Source organism: Channa argus, chromosome 16 (genome assembly GCF_033026475.1).
Source record: "Channa argus isolate prfri chromosome 16, Channa argus male v1.0, whole genome shotgun sequence".
In the NCBI taxonomy this organism is placed as follows: domain Eukaryota; kingdom Metazoa; phylum Chordata; class Actinopteri; order Anabantiformes; family Channidae; genus Channa; species Channa argus.
This window is the reverse complement of record NC_090212.1, coordinates 18,553,125-18,569,283: the sequence shown is the minus strand read 5'-3', so window position 1 is coordinate 18,569,283 and position 16,159 is coordinate 18,553,125. Positions and strand designations below refer to the sequence as shown.

The 16,159-nt window shown below is 38.9% G+C and overlaps 3 long non-coding RNA genes and 1 gene segment (V, D, J or C); all 4 read right to left on the bottom strand.

Annotated features, from left to right (window-relative positions):
• Nucleotides 1-16,159, bottom strand: part of LOC137101077 (T-cell receptor beta-1 chain C region-like) — a 53,573-nt gene that overhangs the window by 20,545 nt on the left and 16,869 nt on the right.
• Nucleotides 74-1,337, bottom strand: LOC137101080 (uncharacterized). Its single transcript, XR_010910981.1, has 3 exons — nt 1,208-1,337; nt 369-1,061; nt 74-208 (listed from the first exon to the last, which is right to left on the bottom strand). It is a non-coding gene; the product is annotated as an uncharacterized lncRNA (long non-coding RNA).
• LOC137101084 (uncharacterized) lies at nt 12,014-13,154 on the bottom strand. The gene is made up of 2 exons (XR_010910984.1): nt 12,454-13,154; nt 12,014-12,318 (listed from the first exon to the last, which is right to left on the bottom strand). It is a non-coding gene; the product is annotated as an uncharacterized lncRNA (long non-coding RNA).
• Nucleotides 13,397-14,845, bottom strand: LOC137101081 (uncharacterized). Its single transcript, XR_010910982.1, has 3 exons — nt 14,778-14,845; nt 13,683-14,643; nt 13,397-13,536 (listed from the first exon to the last, which is right to left on the bottom strand). It is a non-coding gene; the product is annotated as an uncharacterized lncRNA (long non-coding RNA).

Genomic DNA, 16,159 nt, shown 5'->3' with positions numbered 1-16,159 from the left:
CCTTCTATCTTCACATCCACTCCACTTTCTGGGTTTCCACTGGTAACTAACATGTATCCCAAGAACTGTAGTTTTCCGTTGGACTGCTTGTACCAGAGGATTCTGTTGTAGCTGTTAATGTTGTGTGAACAATCAATTTTGGCTGATTCTCCCAGATTTTTGTACATTGCAGGTGGAAGCTGGTGGACTTGATCACTGAGAGAAGATCCTGTTGAAAGATTGTCAGCAAAGCACCATATTACATCCAACCTGAATATAAACAATAGCAAAATGAAAAAGTGTTGGGAAGAGACTGTCTGTCTGTGCACAAGCAAATCTACAAACACTTTTAGTTTAAACTCCTTCATAAAATAATGTGGTGATATTACCTGAAACAGGAGTAGAGCTGAAAGTTGTGCTTACGAAAAAATAAATGAAGAGCAACATTTTTTCCTCAGTATTTAGATACATTGAAGGTTGTAAGATCAGAAACTTGCCATACATTGTGTGTCTCCACATTCTGATTAATGCAAACTTCTTTTCTCAGTGAACCCTGCTATATCAGCAAACCTACATGATGTCATTGGGTGGGTGGTGTCACAGTGAATCTTCCTCCTCATAACACTGCAACTACCAAAACACTAAATGAACTGTATGTTATTGTCTGAGTAACAACGTGCTGCCACCTAATGAGAGGAGCAGGTGCAATCAGCAGTGAGCTTTCATACGGAGATAAAATATGTGAGAAGGTTTTTGTACTGAGGAGCAGAGACGTGCAGCACTGTGGTATCTAGCAGCACAGAAGTAAACTGCACTGCTGCTGGAGTTCAGACTTTCAATTGTTAATGTGCAGTTCTGATTTTTATTTGCACCCCCCTCTATCTTCATATTAACTCCAGGCTCTAGATTAGCACTGCCAAAATAATATCCCAGGAGCTGCAGGTGTTTGTTCTCCGCTTGTTTGTACCAGAGGATTTGATTGTAGTTGTCATTAGTGTGGTAACAATTGATTTTGGCTGCTTTTCTTTTATTTTTAATGATGTCTGCTGGAATCTGGTGGACATCATCACTGACAGAGGAACCTGCAGAGCAGACATGAGCATAATTCACACAACAGTTAACAGTCACGGAATTAGATGGTACATCCTTGAATTTAAAAGTAAATAAATATATATATTGTTTTCAGATGATAAGCAGTGAAGAGTATTGTAAAATCTTGTTACTTTACCAGAAACCAGTATGATATGACAGGAGATGAAGAAGATTGTGATCATCATGTTGTGTTTTATGACTGAATTCATGACCCTCTGGTTATTGGTACTGTGTTTCACCATTGAATATTCAAACTTGTTTCTCTTTTACTCCTCCTATTCCCAACATTTATGGCACCGCCCATGGTGGTGCACAATTCTGCAGCTCGACTTTATTGAAGCAGGCAGTGCAGTTATGTCAATTATAGTATCTTGTTCATAATTCCCATTTTTAATGTATTTGGCTGCTTTGCTTCAAATTTTGGGGGGAAAAAATGTTTGTTCTGCTGTTTGAGCACAGTTTCTTTTTGGAAGTATGCACATGGTAGTTTGCCAGTGACTGGAGTCTATGTGGTGTCTTCAGGTGGCACTTTTTGGGCGAGATGAGGTCGACATGAGGCGATGCAACAGTCAGCTTTTGATGTCTTTGGTGTGTTTCTGCTCTAATAGTCAAATAATCGATGTTCAAAAGATAAGTCAAGAAAATATAATCTTTACTTTAAGTTCACATAATAAATACGATCAGGAGCTGTTGAATATTTGTGTCAGTGAAGGTTTGTGGTGTATTTACATTTTATATTTAGCTTCTCTAACATTGCAGCCAATAACCAGGTTTTTCTTCTGAGTCTGAGTCTCTTTCTTCCCTCTTCTGGATCTGGATGCTGTCTTGTTAATGTCGCACTTTGGATAAGAACAGACCTTGGGACCTGGCATTTAACTATTTGTCTTATTTCCATTTGTCTTTCATAAGAGTTAAGATTATTGTGTCTGGCTTCTGTCCCCATTTCTAAATAAACGGCCAAACCTAAAATACAGAGTAAACTTGAGTTTTCATTTATCATTTCACTCGTATTCTGACATTGTCTGTGGTGTAAAAACATTTTTCAGACACATTTTTATGTACAGTCATTATTACTTCAAGTAAATGCTGAATGATCACTAACATCTAGCAGTAATGTTACAATTAGTCGCAGATATGAGGATGAGTGTTGTTCTGCAGCTCCCTCTGTAGTTCATCTAAGAAACTGTTGTATCTTGTCCTCAGTGTGACACCAGTGGTTGGGTATTTGTGCAGCTGTCTCAGTCTCCTGTATCACTGTGTTGACTCACAGCACAGAAATACACTCCACTGTCTCCAGACTGCAGCTTCTCCACTGTCAAAGATCCAGTCTGAGCATCGTTCTTTGTCGCCGGGAATTTGTCCTCACTGAAACCGCTTTCATATTTATGTGGGGGAGATGTAGTCGTGAGAACTATTTGTCTCATGGTTTCCCCAGGCAGCTGTCTGTACCAGTACATCTGAAACAACGAAGCAGCCTTAGTGTGGCTGCAGTTCATTGTAGCAGACTGACCCTCATCCTTCCACAGCAGAGGGGTCTGGGTCACATCACTCCCATTAATTAGACCTGTGGGGTAAAAAAAATGTTGAAGGCCCATCAGTCATGTGGATAGAATAAATAATTACTGTGATATTTACATCTACTGTAAGAGGAGTCAGTTTGACCATTTTAGTTCAGCTCTAAGTGTCTCAATGTACAGACCTACAACAGAGAGTAGAGCTGCAGAGATCAGAGCAGCTGTGATCATCATTGTGTTCTGACTAAAATGATCATGGAGACCAGAGTCACTGTCAGTGTGCATGATGGGAGGTGTGACGTTTGTTACCTCAGAGACAGGAAGAACTCCAGATTCAGTAGTTGTACACGTGCCTTGGACACAGTAGAGCACATCAATAGTGTGTAGCATTGCACTGACGTGTTTAATAATACAGTAGCTACAGTACAGTCATCGGTGTGGCTGCAGTGAATTGTTCCAAGGTCACTCTTATGTTTTCAGTTTTTGTCACTCTCATCAGCTAGTTTTGTATTTATCACAATTAAACATTTAAAACTTTACTATTAAGTCATTTAAAAATATTTTGCTTTTTGCTTGTTAATCTAAGACAAATTATAAGATGTAATTTAGTGGGTTGTTTTTTTGTGTTAATAATTATGATAATGTTTAATAAGATCCATATGTTTTTTTTTTCTTTTTTGTAGCAGGTCTAATATGAATGTTATTGTTGTTAATTATCAATGAATTTGCAGGTGTTGCATGTAATGTTTTATGATCTTCTTGGTTTCTGCATAAAGATCCACTTTGTATAATTTGTGGTACTTATCGACCCCCCTGCAGTACTTAAGATTATTGTAACAGTAATATCTGAGTAACAATGTGCTGCCACCTAATGAGAGGAGCAGGTGCAATCAGCAGTGAGCTTTCATACGGAGATAAAATATGTGAGGAGGTTTTTGTACTGAGGAGCAGAGACGTGCAGCACTGTGGTATCTAGCAGCACAGAAGTAAACTGCACTGCTGCTGGAGTTCAGACCTTCAATTGTTAATGTGCAGTTCTGATTTTTATTTGCACCCCCCTCTATCTTCATATTAACTCCAGGCTCTAGATTAGCACTGCCAACATAATAATATCCCAGGAGCTGCAGCTGTTTGTTCTCTGCTTGTTTGTACCAGAGGATTTGATCGTAGTTGTCATTAGTGTGGTAACAATTGATTTTGGCTGCTTTTCTTTTATTTTTAATGATGTCTGCTGGAATCTGGTGGACATCATCACTGACAGAGGAACCTGCAGAGCAGACATGAGCATAATTCACAGTTAATAGTCACAGAATAAGATGCTACATCCTTGAATGTAAAAGTAAGAAAAATCTATATTGTTTTCATGTGATAAGCAGTGAAGAGTATTGTAAAATCTTGTTACATTACCAGAAACCAGTATGATATGACAGGAGATGAAGAAGATTGTGATCATCATGTTGTGTTTTATGACTGAATTCATGACCCTCTGGTTATTGGTACTGTGTTTCACCATTGAATATTCAAACTTGTTTCTTTCTTACTCCTCCTATTCCCAACATTTATGGCACCGCCCATGGTGGTGCACAATTCTGCAGCTCGACTTTATTGAAGCAGGCAGTGCAGTTATGTCAATTATAGTATCTTGTTCATAATTCCCATTTTTAATGTATTCGGCTGCTTTGCTTCAAATTTTGGGGGGAAAAAATGTTTGTTCTGCTGTTTGAGCACAGTTTCTTTTTGGAAGTATGCACATGGTAGTTTGCCAGTGACTGGAGTCTATGTGGTGTCTTCAGGTGGCACTTTTTGGGCGAGATGAGGTCGACATGAGGCGATGCAACAGTCAGCTTTTGATGTCTTTGGTGTGTTTCTGCTCTAATAGTCAAATAATAGATGTTCAAAAGATAAGTCAAGAAAATATAATCTTTACTCTAAGTTCACATAATAGATACGATCAGGAGCTGTTGAATATTTGTGTCAGTGAAGGTTCTCAGTCATCTTGGTGTGATTAACTGCAAACATTAGTGGGTCTGAAGTGAACAGGACAAAGTTAAAAAACCGTAAGCTGCTATATAAACTCATACGTGCTTCCTTCTTTAAAACTTGACTGGAGTCGTACAGTAGGAGCTGCTGAGCTACTTCTCCTAGATGCACAACTGCACTTATATTTTAGACACTTTCAGTCAGCAACAGCCTGCACTGCTGCATCTGTATATAAAGTTGTTGCTATGAAATAGTTGCTATTTCTCCTGTGTCTCAAATTTTATACTGATTAATTCTAACTTCTTTTCTCGGTGGACCCCACTGTCATTGGGTGGGTGGTGTCACAGTGAATCTTCCTCCTCATAACACTGCAACTACCAAAACACTAAATGAACTGTATGTTATTGTCTGAGTAACAACGTGCTGCCACCTAATGAGAGGAGCAGGTGCAATCAGCAGTGAGCTTTCATACGGAGATAAAATATGTGAGGAGGTTTTTGTACTGAGGAGCAGAGACGTGCAGCACTGTGGTATCTAGCAGCACAGAAGTAAACTGCACTGCTGCTGGAGTTCAGACCTTCAATTGTTAATGTGCAGTTCTGATTTTTATTTGCACCCCCCTCTATTTTCATATTAACTCCAGGCTCTGTATTACCACTGCCATAATAATATCCCAGGAGCTGCAGCTGTTTGTTCTCCGCTTGTTTGTACCAGAGGATTTGATTGTAGTTGTCATTAGTGTGGTAACAACAGATTTTGGCTGCTTCTCCTTTATTTTCAATGATGTCTGCTGGAATCTGGTGGACATCGTCACTGACAGAGGAACCTGGAGAGCAGACATGAGCATAATGCACACAAAAGTTAACAGTCATGGAATAAGATGGTACTTCTTCTATATTGATTTCATATGATAAGCAGTAAAGAGCTTTATCAAACATTGTTACATTACCAGAAACCAGTATGATATGACAGGTGATGCAGAAGATTGTGATCATCATGTTGTGTTTTCTGTTGGATTTCATGACTCTCTGGTTGTTGGTTATGTGTTTTTTCACAGTTCATCTGACTATACAGATTAGTGTTTCTCTGTGACCCCTCCCATTAAAAAATGTATGACATAACTTGTCTAAATCATTGTGTATTGTCTTCTTCCTCCTCCTTCCTCCCACTGTTTACATTCATACTGTGTGGTCACCATAAGAAAGAAACTTACAGTAACAACAAGCTTAACTAAACTCTGCTGCCCTGACATAACAACACAGCAGGGTAAATGTTGGAAGTCTAACTTATCTAGGTTAAAAATCTAAATCATTGGAGGAAGCAGTGCATTCAAGTAAATGGCAGTAACTTGTTTATATTTGCTATTTTTCATATATTCAAATATTAAGTTGCCCTACTTAGTGTTTTCCCATTAGAAACCCTTATAGTTAAACATTATTTCATCATGCTACATGATGATTTGTTCTTCTGTTTGAGCACAGTTTCTTTTTTTGGAGACTCTACATGCTACACAGTCACTGACTGGAGTCATTGTGCATTTAAGTGGCAATTTTTGACTAAGGTGACGTGAGGCAGCGTAACAGTTTTGTTTGCCACTAGTTCTTTGATGTCTGCTTGGTGAGTTTCTACTCTAACACTTAAATAATGGATGTTCAAACAATAAGTCTGAACACCTGATCTTTACTCCAAGTTCACTTACTAGATGTGCTTAGGAAGTGTTCTCAGCCACCTGAAGTGAACAGATGCGTAAAATCCTTTTTCAGACACATTTTTATGTACAGTCATTATTACTTCAAGTAAATGCTGAATGATCACTAACATCTAGCAGTAATGTTACAATTAGTCGCAGATATGAGGATGAGTGTTGTTCTGCAGCTCCCTCTGTAGTTCATCTAAGAAACTGTTGTATCTTGTCCTCAGTGTTACACCAGTGGTTGGGTATTTGTGCAGCTGTCTCAGTCTCCTGTATCACTGTGTTGACTCACAGCACAGAAATACACTCCGCTGTCTCCAGACTGCAGCTTCTCCACTGTCAAAGATCCAGTGTGAGCATCGTTCTTTGTTGCTGGGAATTTGTCCTCACTGAAACCGCTTTCATATTTATGTGGGGGAGATGTAGTCGTGAGAACTATTTGTCTCATGGTTTCCCCAGGCAGCTGTCTGTACCAGTACATCTGAAGGAACGAAGCAGCCTTAGTGTGGCTGCAGTTCATTGTAGCAGACTGACCCTCATCCTTCCACAGCAGAGGAGTCTGGGTCACATCACTCCCATCAATTAGACCTGTGGGGTAAAAAAAAATGTTGAAGGCCCATCAGTCATGTGGATAGAATAAATAATTACTGTGATATTTACATCTACTGTAAGAGGAGTCAGTTTGACCATTTTAGTTCAGCTCTAAGTGTCTCAATGTACAGACCTACAACAGAGAGTAGAGCTGCAGAGATCAGAGCAGCTGTGATCATCATTGTGTTCTGACTAAAATGATCATGGAGACCAGAGTCACTGTCAGTGTGCATGATGGGAGGTGTGACGTTTGTTACCTCAGAGACAGGAAGAACTCCAGATTCAGTAGTTGTACACGTGCCTTGGACACAGTAGAGCACATCAATAGTGTGTAGCATTGCACTGACGTGTTTAATAATACAGTAGCTACAGTACAGTCATCGGTGTGGCTGCAGTGAATTGTTCCAAGGTCACTCTTATGTTTTCAGTTTTTGTCACTCTCATCAGCTAGTTTTGTATTTATCACAATTAAACATTTAAAACTTTACTATTAAGTCATTTAAAAATATTTTGTTTTTGCTTGTTAATCTAAGACCAATTATAAGATGTAATTTAGTGGGTAGTTTTTTTGTTTTAATAATTATGATAATGTTTAATAAGATCCATATGTTTTTTTTTTTGTAGCAGGTCTAATATGAATGTTATTGTTAATTATCAATAAATTTGCAGGTGTTGCATGTAATGTTTTATGATCCTGTTGGTTTCTGCATAAAGATCCACTTTGTATGATTTGTGGTACTTATCGACCCCCCTGCAGTAATTAAGATTATTGTAACAGTAATATCTGAGTAACAATGTGCTGCCACCTAATGACAGGAGCAGGTGCAATCAGCAGTGAGCTTTCATACGGAGATAAAATATGTGAGGGGGTTTTTGTACTGAGGAGCAGAGAAGTGCAGCACTGTGGTATCTAGCAGCACAGAAGTAAACTGCACTGCTGCTGGAGTTCAGACCTTCAATTGTTAATGTGCAGTTCTGATTTTTATTTGCACCCCCCTCTATCTTCATATTAACTCCAGGCTCTAGATTAGCATTGCCAAAATAATAATATCCCAGGAGCTGCAGCTGTTTGTTCTCCACTTGTTTGTACCAGAGGATTTGATTGTAGTTGTCATTAGTGTGGTAACAATTGATTTTGGCTGCTTTTCTTTTATTTTTAATGATGTCTGCTGGAATCTGGTGGACATCATCACTGACAGAGGAACCTGCAGAGCAGACATGAACATAATTCACAGTTAATAGTCACAGAATAAGATGCTACATCCTTGAATGTAAAAGTAAGAAAAATCTATATTGTTTTCATGTGATAAGCAGTGAAGAGTATTGTAAAATCTTGTTACATTACCAGAAACCAGTATGATATGACAGGAGATGAAGAAGATTGTGATCATCATGTTTTGTTTTATGACTGAATTCATGACCCTCTGGTTATTGGTACTGTGTTTCACCATTGAATATTCAAACTTGTTTCTCTTTTACTCCTCCTATTCCCAACATTTATGGCACCGCCCATGGTGGTGCACAATTCTGCAGCTCGACTTTATTGAAGCAGGCAGTGCAGTTATGTCAATTATAGTATCTTGTTCATAATTCCCATTTTTAATGTATTTGGCTGCTTTGCTTCAAATTTTGGGGGGAAAAAATGTTTGTTCTGCTGTTTGAGCACAGTTTCTTTTTGGAAGTATGCACATGGTAGTTTGCCAGTGACTGGAGTCTATGTGGTGTCTTCAGGTGGCACTTTTTGGGCGAGATGAGGTCGACATGAGGCGATGCAACAGTCAGCTTTTGATGTCTTTGGTGTGTTTCTGCTCTAATAGTCAAATAATCGATGTTCAAAAGATAAGTCAAGAAAATATAATCTTTACTTTAAGTTCACATAATAAATACGATCAGGAGCTGTTGAATATTTGTGTCAGTGAAGGTTTGTGGTGTTTTTTACATTTTATTTTTAGCTTCTCTAACATTGCAGCCAATAACCAGGTTTCTCTTCTGAGTCTGAGTCTCTTCTCTTTCTTCCCTCTTCTGGATCTGGATGCTGTCTTGTTAATGTCGCACTTTGGATAAGAACAGACCTTGGGACCTGGCATTTAACTATTTGTCTTATTTCCATTTGTCTTTCATAAGAGTTAGGATTATTGTGTCTGGCTTCTGTCCCCATTTCTAAATAAACGGCCAAACCTTAAATACAGAGTAAACGTGATTTTTCATTTATCATTTCACTCGTATTCTGACATTGTCTGTGGTGTAAAAACATTTTTCAGACACATTTTTATGTACAGTCATTATTACTTCAAGTAAATGCTGAATGATCACAAACATCTAGCAGTAATGTTACAATTAGTCGCAGATATGAGGATGAGTGTTGTTCTGCAGCTCCCTCTGTAGTTCATCTAAGAAACTGTTGTATCTTGTCCTCAGTGTGACACCAGTGGTTGGGTATTTGTGCAGCTGTCTCAGTCTCCTGTATCACTGTGTTGACTCACAGCACAGAAATACACTCCACTGTCTCCAGACTGCAGCTTCTCCACTGTCAAAGATCCAGTCTGAGCATCGTTCTTTGTCGACGGGAATTTGTCCTCACTGAAACCGCTTTTATATTTATGTGGGGGAGATGTAGTCGTGAGAACTATTTGTCTCATGGTTTCCCCAGGCAGCTGTCTGTACCAGTACATCTGAAAGAACGAAGCAGCCTTAGTGTGGCTGCAGTTCATTGTAGCAGACTGACCCTCATCATTCCACAGCAGAGGAGTCTGGATCACATCACTCCCATCAATTAGACCTGTGGGGTAAAAATAAATAAATAAAAGAAATGTTGAAGGCCCATCAGTCATGTGGATAGAATAAATAATTACTGTGATATTTATATCTACTGTAAGAGGAGTCAGTTTGACCATTTTAGTTCAGCTCTAAGTGTCTTAATGTACAGACCTACAACAGAGAGTAGAGCTGCAGAGATCAGAGCAGCTGTGATCATCATTGTGTTCTGACTAAAATGATCATGGAGACCAGAGTCACTGTCAGTGTGCATGATGGGAGGTGTGACGTTTGTTACCTCAGAGACAGGAAGAACTCCAGATTCAGTAGTTGTACACGTGCCTTGGACACAGTAGAGCACATCAATAGTGTGTAGCATTGCACTGACGTGTTTAATAATACAGTAGCTACAGTACAGTCATCGGTGTGGCTGCAGTGAATTGTTCCAAGGTCACTCTTATGTTTTCTGTTTGTGTCACTCTCATCAGCTAGTTTTGTATTTATCACAATTAAACATTTAAAACTTTACTATTAAGTCATTTAAAAATATTTTCACTTTTTGCTTGTTAATCTAAGACGAATTATAAGATGTAAGTCAGTGGGTAGTTTTTTGTGTTAATAATTATGAAGACAATGTTTGATAAGATCCATATGTTTTATTTTCCTTTTTTGTAGCAGGTCTAATATGAATGTTATTGTTGTTAATTATCAATAAATTTGCAGTTGTTGCATGTAATGTTTTATGATCCTGTTGGTTTCTGCATAAAGATCCACTTTGTATGATTTGTGGTACTTATCGACCCCCCTGCAGTAATTAAGATTATTGTAACAGTAATATCTGAGTAACAATGTGCTGCCACCTAATGAGGGGAGCAGGTGCAATCAGCAGTGAGCTTTCATACGGAGATAAAATATGTGAGGAGGTTTTTGTACTGAGGAGCAGAGACGTGCAGCACTGTGGTATCTAGCAGCACAGAAGTAAACTGCACTGCTGCTGGAGTTCAGACCTTCAATTGTTAATGTGCAGTTCTGATTTTTATTTGCACCCCCCTCTATCTTCATATTAACTCCAGGCTCTATATTAGCACTGCCAAAATAATAATATCCCAGGAGCTGCAGGTGTTTGTTCTCCGCTTGTTTGTACCAGAGGATTTGATCGTAGTTGTCATTAGTGTGGTAACAATTGATTTTGGCTGCTTTTCTTTTATTTTTAATGATGTCTGCTGGAATCTGGTGGACATCATCACTGACAGAGGAACCTGCAGAGCACACATGAGCATAATGCACACAAAAGTTAACAGTCATGGAATAAGATGGTACTTCTTCTATATTGATTTCATATGATAAGCAGTAAAGAGCTTTATCAAACATTGTTACATTACCAGAAACCAGTATGATATGACAGGTGATGCAGAAGATTGTGATCATCATGTTGTGTTTTCTGTTGGATTTCATGACTCTCTGGTTGTTGGTTATGTGTTTTTTCACAGTTCATCTGACTATACAGATTAGTGTTTCTCTGTGACCCCTCCCATTCAAAAAATGTATGACATAACTTGTCTAAATCATTGTGTATTGTCTTCTTCCTCCTCCTTCCTCCCACTGTTTACATTCATACTGTGTGGTCACCATAAGAAAGAAACTTACAGTAACAACAAGCTTAACTAAACTCTGCTGCCCTGACATAACAACACAGCAGGGTAAATGTTGGAAGTCTAACTTATCTAGGTTAAAAATCTAAATCATTGGAGGAAGCAGTGCATTCAAGTAAATGGCAGTAACTTGTTTATATTTGCTATTTTTCATATATTCAAATATTAAGTTGCCCTACTTAGTGTTTTCCCATTAGAAACCCTTATAGTTAAACATTATTTCATCATGCTACATGATGATTTGTTCTTCTGTTTGAGCACAGTTTCTTTTTTTGGAGACTCTACATGCTACACAGTCACTGACTGGAGTCATTGTGCATTTAAGTGGCAATTTTTGACTAAGGTGACGTGAGGCAGCGTAACAGTTTTGTTTGCCACTAGTTCTTTGATGTTTGCTTGGTGAGTTTCTACTCTAACACTTAAATAATGGATGTTCAAACAATAAGTCTGAACACCTGATCTTTACTCCAAGTTCACTTACTAGATGTGCTTAGGAAGTGTTCTCAGCCACCTGAAGTGAACAGATGCGTAAAATCCTTTTTCAGACACATTTTTATGTACAGTCATTATTACTTCAAGTAAATGCTGAATGATCACTAACATCTAGCAGTAATGTTACAATTAGTCGCAGATATGAGGATGAGTGTTGTTCTGCAGCTCCCTCTGTAGTTCATCTAAGAAACTGTTGTATCTTGTCCTCAGTGTGACACCAGTGGTTGGGTATTTGTGCAGCTGTCTCAGTCTCCTGTATCACTGTGTTGACTCACAGCACAGAAATACACTCCGCTGTCTCCAGACTGCAGCTTCTCCACTGTCAAAGATCCAGTCTGAACATCGTTCTTTGTTGCTGGGAATTTGTCCTCATTGAAACCGCTTTCATATTTATGTGGGGGAGATGTAGTCGTGAGAACTATTTGTCTCATGGTTTCCCCAGGCAGCTGTCTGTACCAGTACATCTGAAGGAACGAAGCATCCTTAGTGTGGCTGCAGTTCATTGTAGCAGACTGACCCTCATCCTTCCACAGCAGAGGGGTCTGGGTCACATCACTCCCATTAATTAGACCTGTGGGGTAAAAAAAATGTTGAAGGCCCATCAGTCATGTGGATAGAATAAATAATTACTGTGATATTTACATCTACTGTAAGAGGAGTCAGTTTGACCATTTTAGTTCAGCTCTAAGTGTCTCAATGTACAGACCTACAACAGAGAGTAGAGCTGCAGAGATCAGAGCAGCTGTGATCATCATTGTGTTCTGACTAAAATGATCATGGAGACCAGAGTCACTGTCAGTGTGCATGATGGGAGGTGTGACGTTTGTTACCTCAGAGACAGGAAGAACTCCAGATTCAGTAGTTGTACACGTGCCTTGGACACAGTAGAGCACATCAATAGTGTGTAGCATTGCACTGACGTGTTTAATAATACAGTAGCTACAGTACAGTCATCGGTGTGGCTGCAGTGAATTGTTCCAAGGTCACTCTTATGTTTTCAGTTTTTGTCACTCTCATCAGCTAGTTTTGTATTTATCACAATTAAACATTTAAAACTTTACTATTAAGTCATTTAAAAATATTTTGCTTTTTGCTTGTTAATCTAAGACCAATTATAAGATGTAATTTAGTGGGTAGTTTTTTTTTTGTGTTAATAATTATGATAATGTTTAATAAGATCCATATGTTTTTTCTTTTCTTTTTTGTAGCAGGTCTAATATGAATGTTATTGTTAATTATCAATAAATTTGCAGGTGTTGCATGTAATGTTTTATGATCCTGTTGGTTTCTGCATAAAGATCCACTTTGTATGATTTGTGGTACTTATCGACCCCCCTGCAGTAATTAAGATTATTGTAACAGTAATATCTGAGTAACAATGTGCTGCCACCTAATGACAGGAGCAGGTGCAATCAGCAGTGAGCTTTCATACGGAGATAAAATATGTGAGGGGGTTTTTGTACTGAGGAGCAGAGAAGTGCAGCACTGTGGTATCTAGCAGCACAGAAGTAAACTGCACTGCTGCTGGAGTTCAGACCTTCAATTGTTAATGTGCAGTTCTGATTTTTATTTGCACCCCCCTCTATCTTCATATTAACTCCAGGCTCTAGATTAGCATTGCCAAAATAATAATATCCCAGGAGCTGCAGCTGTTTGTTCTCCACTTGTTTGTACCAGAGGATTTGATTGTAGTTGTCATTAGTGTGGTAACAATTGATTTTGGCTGCTTTTCTTTTATTTTTAATGATGTCTGCTGGAATCTGGTGGACATCATCACTGACAGAGGAACCTGCAGAGCAGACATGAGCATTATTCACACAACAGTTAACAGTCACGGAATTAGATGGTACATCCTTGAATTTAAAAGTAAATAAATATATATATTGTTTTCAGATGATAAGCAGTGAAGAGTATTGTAAAATCTTGTTACTTTACCAGAAACCAGTATGATATGACAGGAGATGAAGAAGATTGTGATCATCATGTTGTGTTTTATGACTGAATTCATGACCCTCTGGTTATTGGTACTGTGTTTCACCAATGAATATTCAAACTTGTTTCTTTCTTACTCCTCCTATTCCCAACATTTATGGCACCGCCCATGGTGGTGCACAATTCTGCAGCTCGACTTTATTGAAGCAGGCAGTGCAGTTATGTCAATTATAGTATCTTGTTCATAATTCCCATTTTTAATGTATTCGGCTGCTTTGCTTCAAATTTTGGGGGGAAAAAATGTTTGTTCTGCTGTTTGAGCACAGTTTCTTTTTGGAAGTATGCACATGGTAGTTTGCCAGTGACTGGAGTCTATGTGGTGTCTTCAGGTGGCACTTTTTGGGCGAGATGAGGTCGACATGAGGCGATGCAACAGTCAGCTTTTGATGTCTTTGGTGTGTTTCTGCTCTAATAGTCAAATAATCGATGTTCAAAAGATAAGTCAAGAAAATATAATACATATTAGTCGCAGATATGAGGATGAGTGTTGTTCTACAGCTCCCTCTGTAGTTCATCTAAGAAACTGTTGTATCTTGTCCTCAGTGTGACACCAGTGGTTGGGTATTTGTGCAGCTGTCTCAGTCTCCTGTATCACTGTGTTGACTCACAGCACAGAAATACACTCCGCTGTCTCCAGACTGCAGCTTCTCCACTGTCAAAGATCCAGTGTGAGCATCGTTCTTTGTTGCTGGGAATTTGTCCTCACTGAAACCGCTTTCATATTTATGTGGGGGAGATGTAGTCGTGAGAACTATTTGTCTCATGGTTTCCCCAGGCAGCTGTCTGTACCAGTACATCTGAAAGAACGAAGCAGCCTTAGTGTGGCTGCAGTTCATTGTAGCAGACTGACCCTCATCCTTCCACAGCAGAGGGGTCTGGGTCACATCACTCCCATCAATTAGACCTGTGGGGTAAAGAAATGTTGAAGGCCCATCAGTCATGTGGATAGAATAAATAATTACTGTGATATTTACATCTACTGTAAGAGGAGTCAGTTTGACCATTTTAGTTCAGCTGTAAGTGTCTTAATGTACAGACCTACAACAGAGAGTAGAGCTGCAGAGATCAGAGCAGCTGTGATCATCATTGTGTTCTGACTAAAATGATCATGGAGACCAGAGTCACTGTCAGTGTGCGTGATGGGAGGTGTGACGTTTGTTACCTCAGAGACAGGAAGAATAGTCCCTGTGTTGTATTATGTTCAGTAGTTGCACACGTGCCCTGGACACAGTAGAGCACATCAATAGTGTGTAGCATTGCACTGAGGTTTTTAATTCCCTCATGTCTTCATCACTGACAGTGCAGCAACACAGGCCTGTGTCCTCTGGTTCCAGGAGTTTTTCTCTAAACGTCCCTGAGTGTGAGGTTTGTCTGTGAAATCTGGTTTAAAGTTAGTGTGCACAGCTTGTTTCATTGTTTCTATTGGCAGCTGTCTGTACCAGTACATGGTGTAGTAGCTAGCACCCTTAGTGTGGCTACATTGCATCGTTGCATTTCCCCCCTCATTTTTCCACAGTTTGTCAGCCTGGGTGACATCACTTCCATCAGCTCAACCTGTATGTAAAACAATAAATGTTACCATTAGACGTCTTATTAACGTGTGAGGATGATTCACACTTTTGTTTCTGTAGATCTTACCTTCAATCAAGAGAAGAAGTACTAATAAACATTGAGGACCATATTTGAAAAAACCATCCATGTTTTAAGAGACTGGGTCAGTATTGTAGGTGGTGTCCTTTACTGTGTTACCTTAACTACGTTTGTGGTCCACACCATAGAGACAACCTGAGGACACCTTGTTTAATAATGATAAAAAAGTGTGTTCTGTTTGACAGAAACTTCCAGACTCTCGTACAGTGGATGTGGGAGTGTCTTGCAGTGTGTGACATTATTCAGTGAACTGTCTCAACGACACTGTCTATATAATTCAAAGTATTTCAGTACAGCACAATACGTTTATTGTAATTCTAAATAGTAACAATTTCTGTTGCGATTGTGTGTTGTGCAGCACTTGTTCAATATTTGTTCAAATTAGTGATCAATCTGAAATAAAAGTACAGAAAGCTCCAGAAAAGGGGAGATAGGGGGAGGGGGTATTGTGATGATTTCTCAATTCTAGTTCTCCTTATTTTTTATTTATTTATTTATTTTTATTAGACAACTTAAAACAAAGGTTTGTGAAATCCGCAATGATGGATCGAAATTTAACACAGATTTCCTCCGAATGGTTCAACAGCTGATGGAGCCTGATCTCGTCTTGTACAATAAAATACTTCTTTTCACCCTTACAATTCAGGAAAATATGAAGACTGATAATATAAAGTCAAAAGACATTGGGACACTCTTACCAGCCAGTTCAACAGTGGATAAGAACAAACGGTGTTAGATAGTTGATACATCCCCTGTTGAATATCACTGTA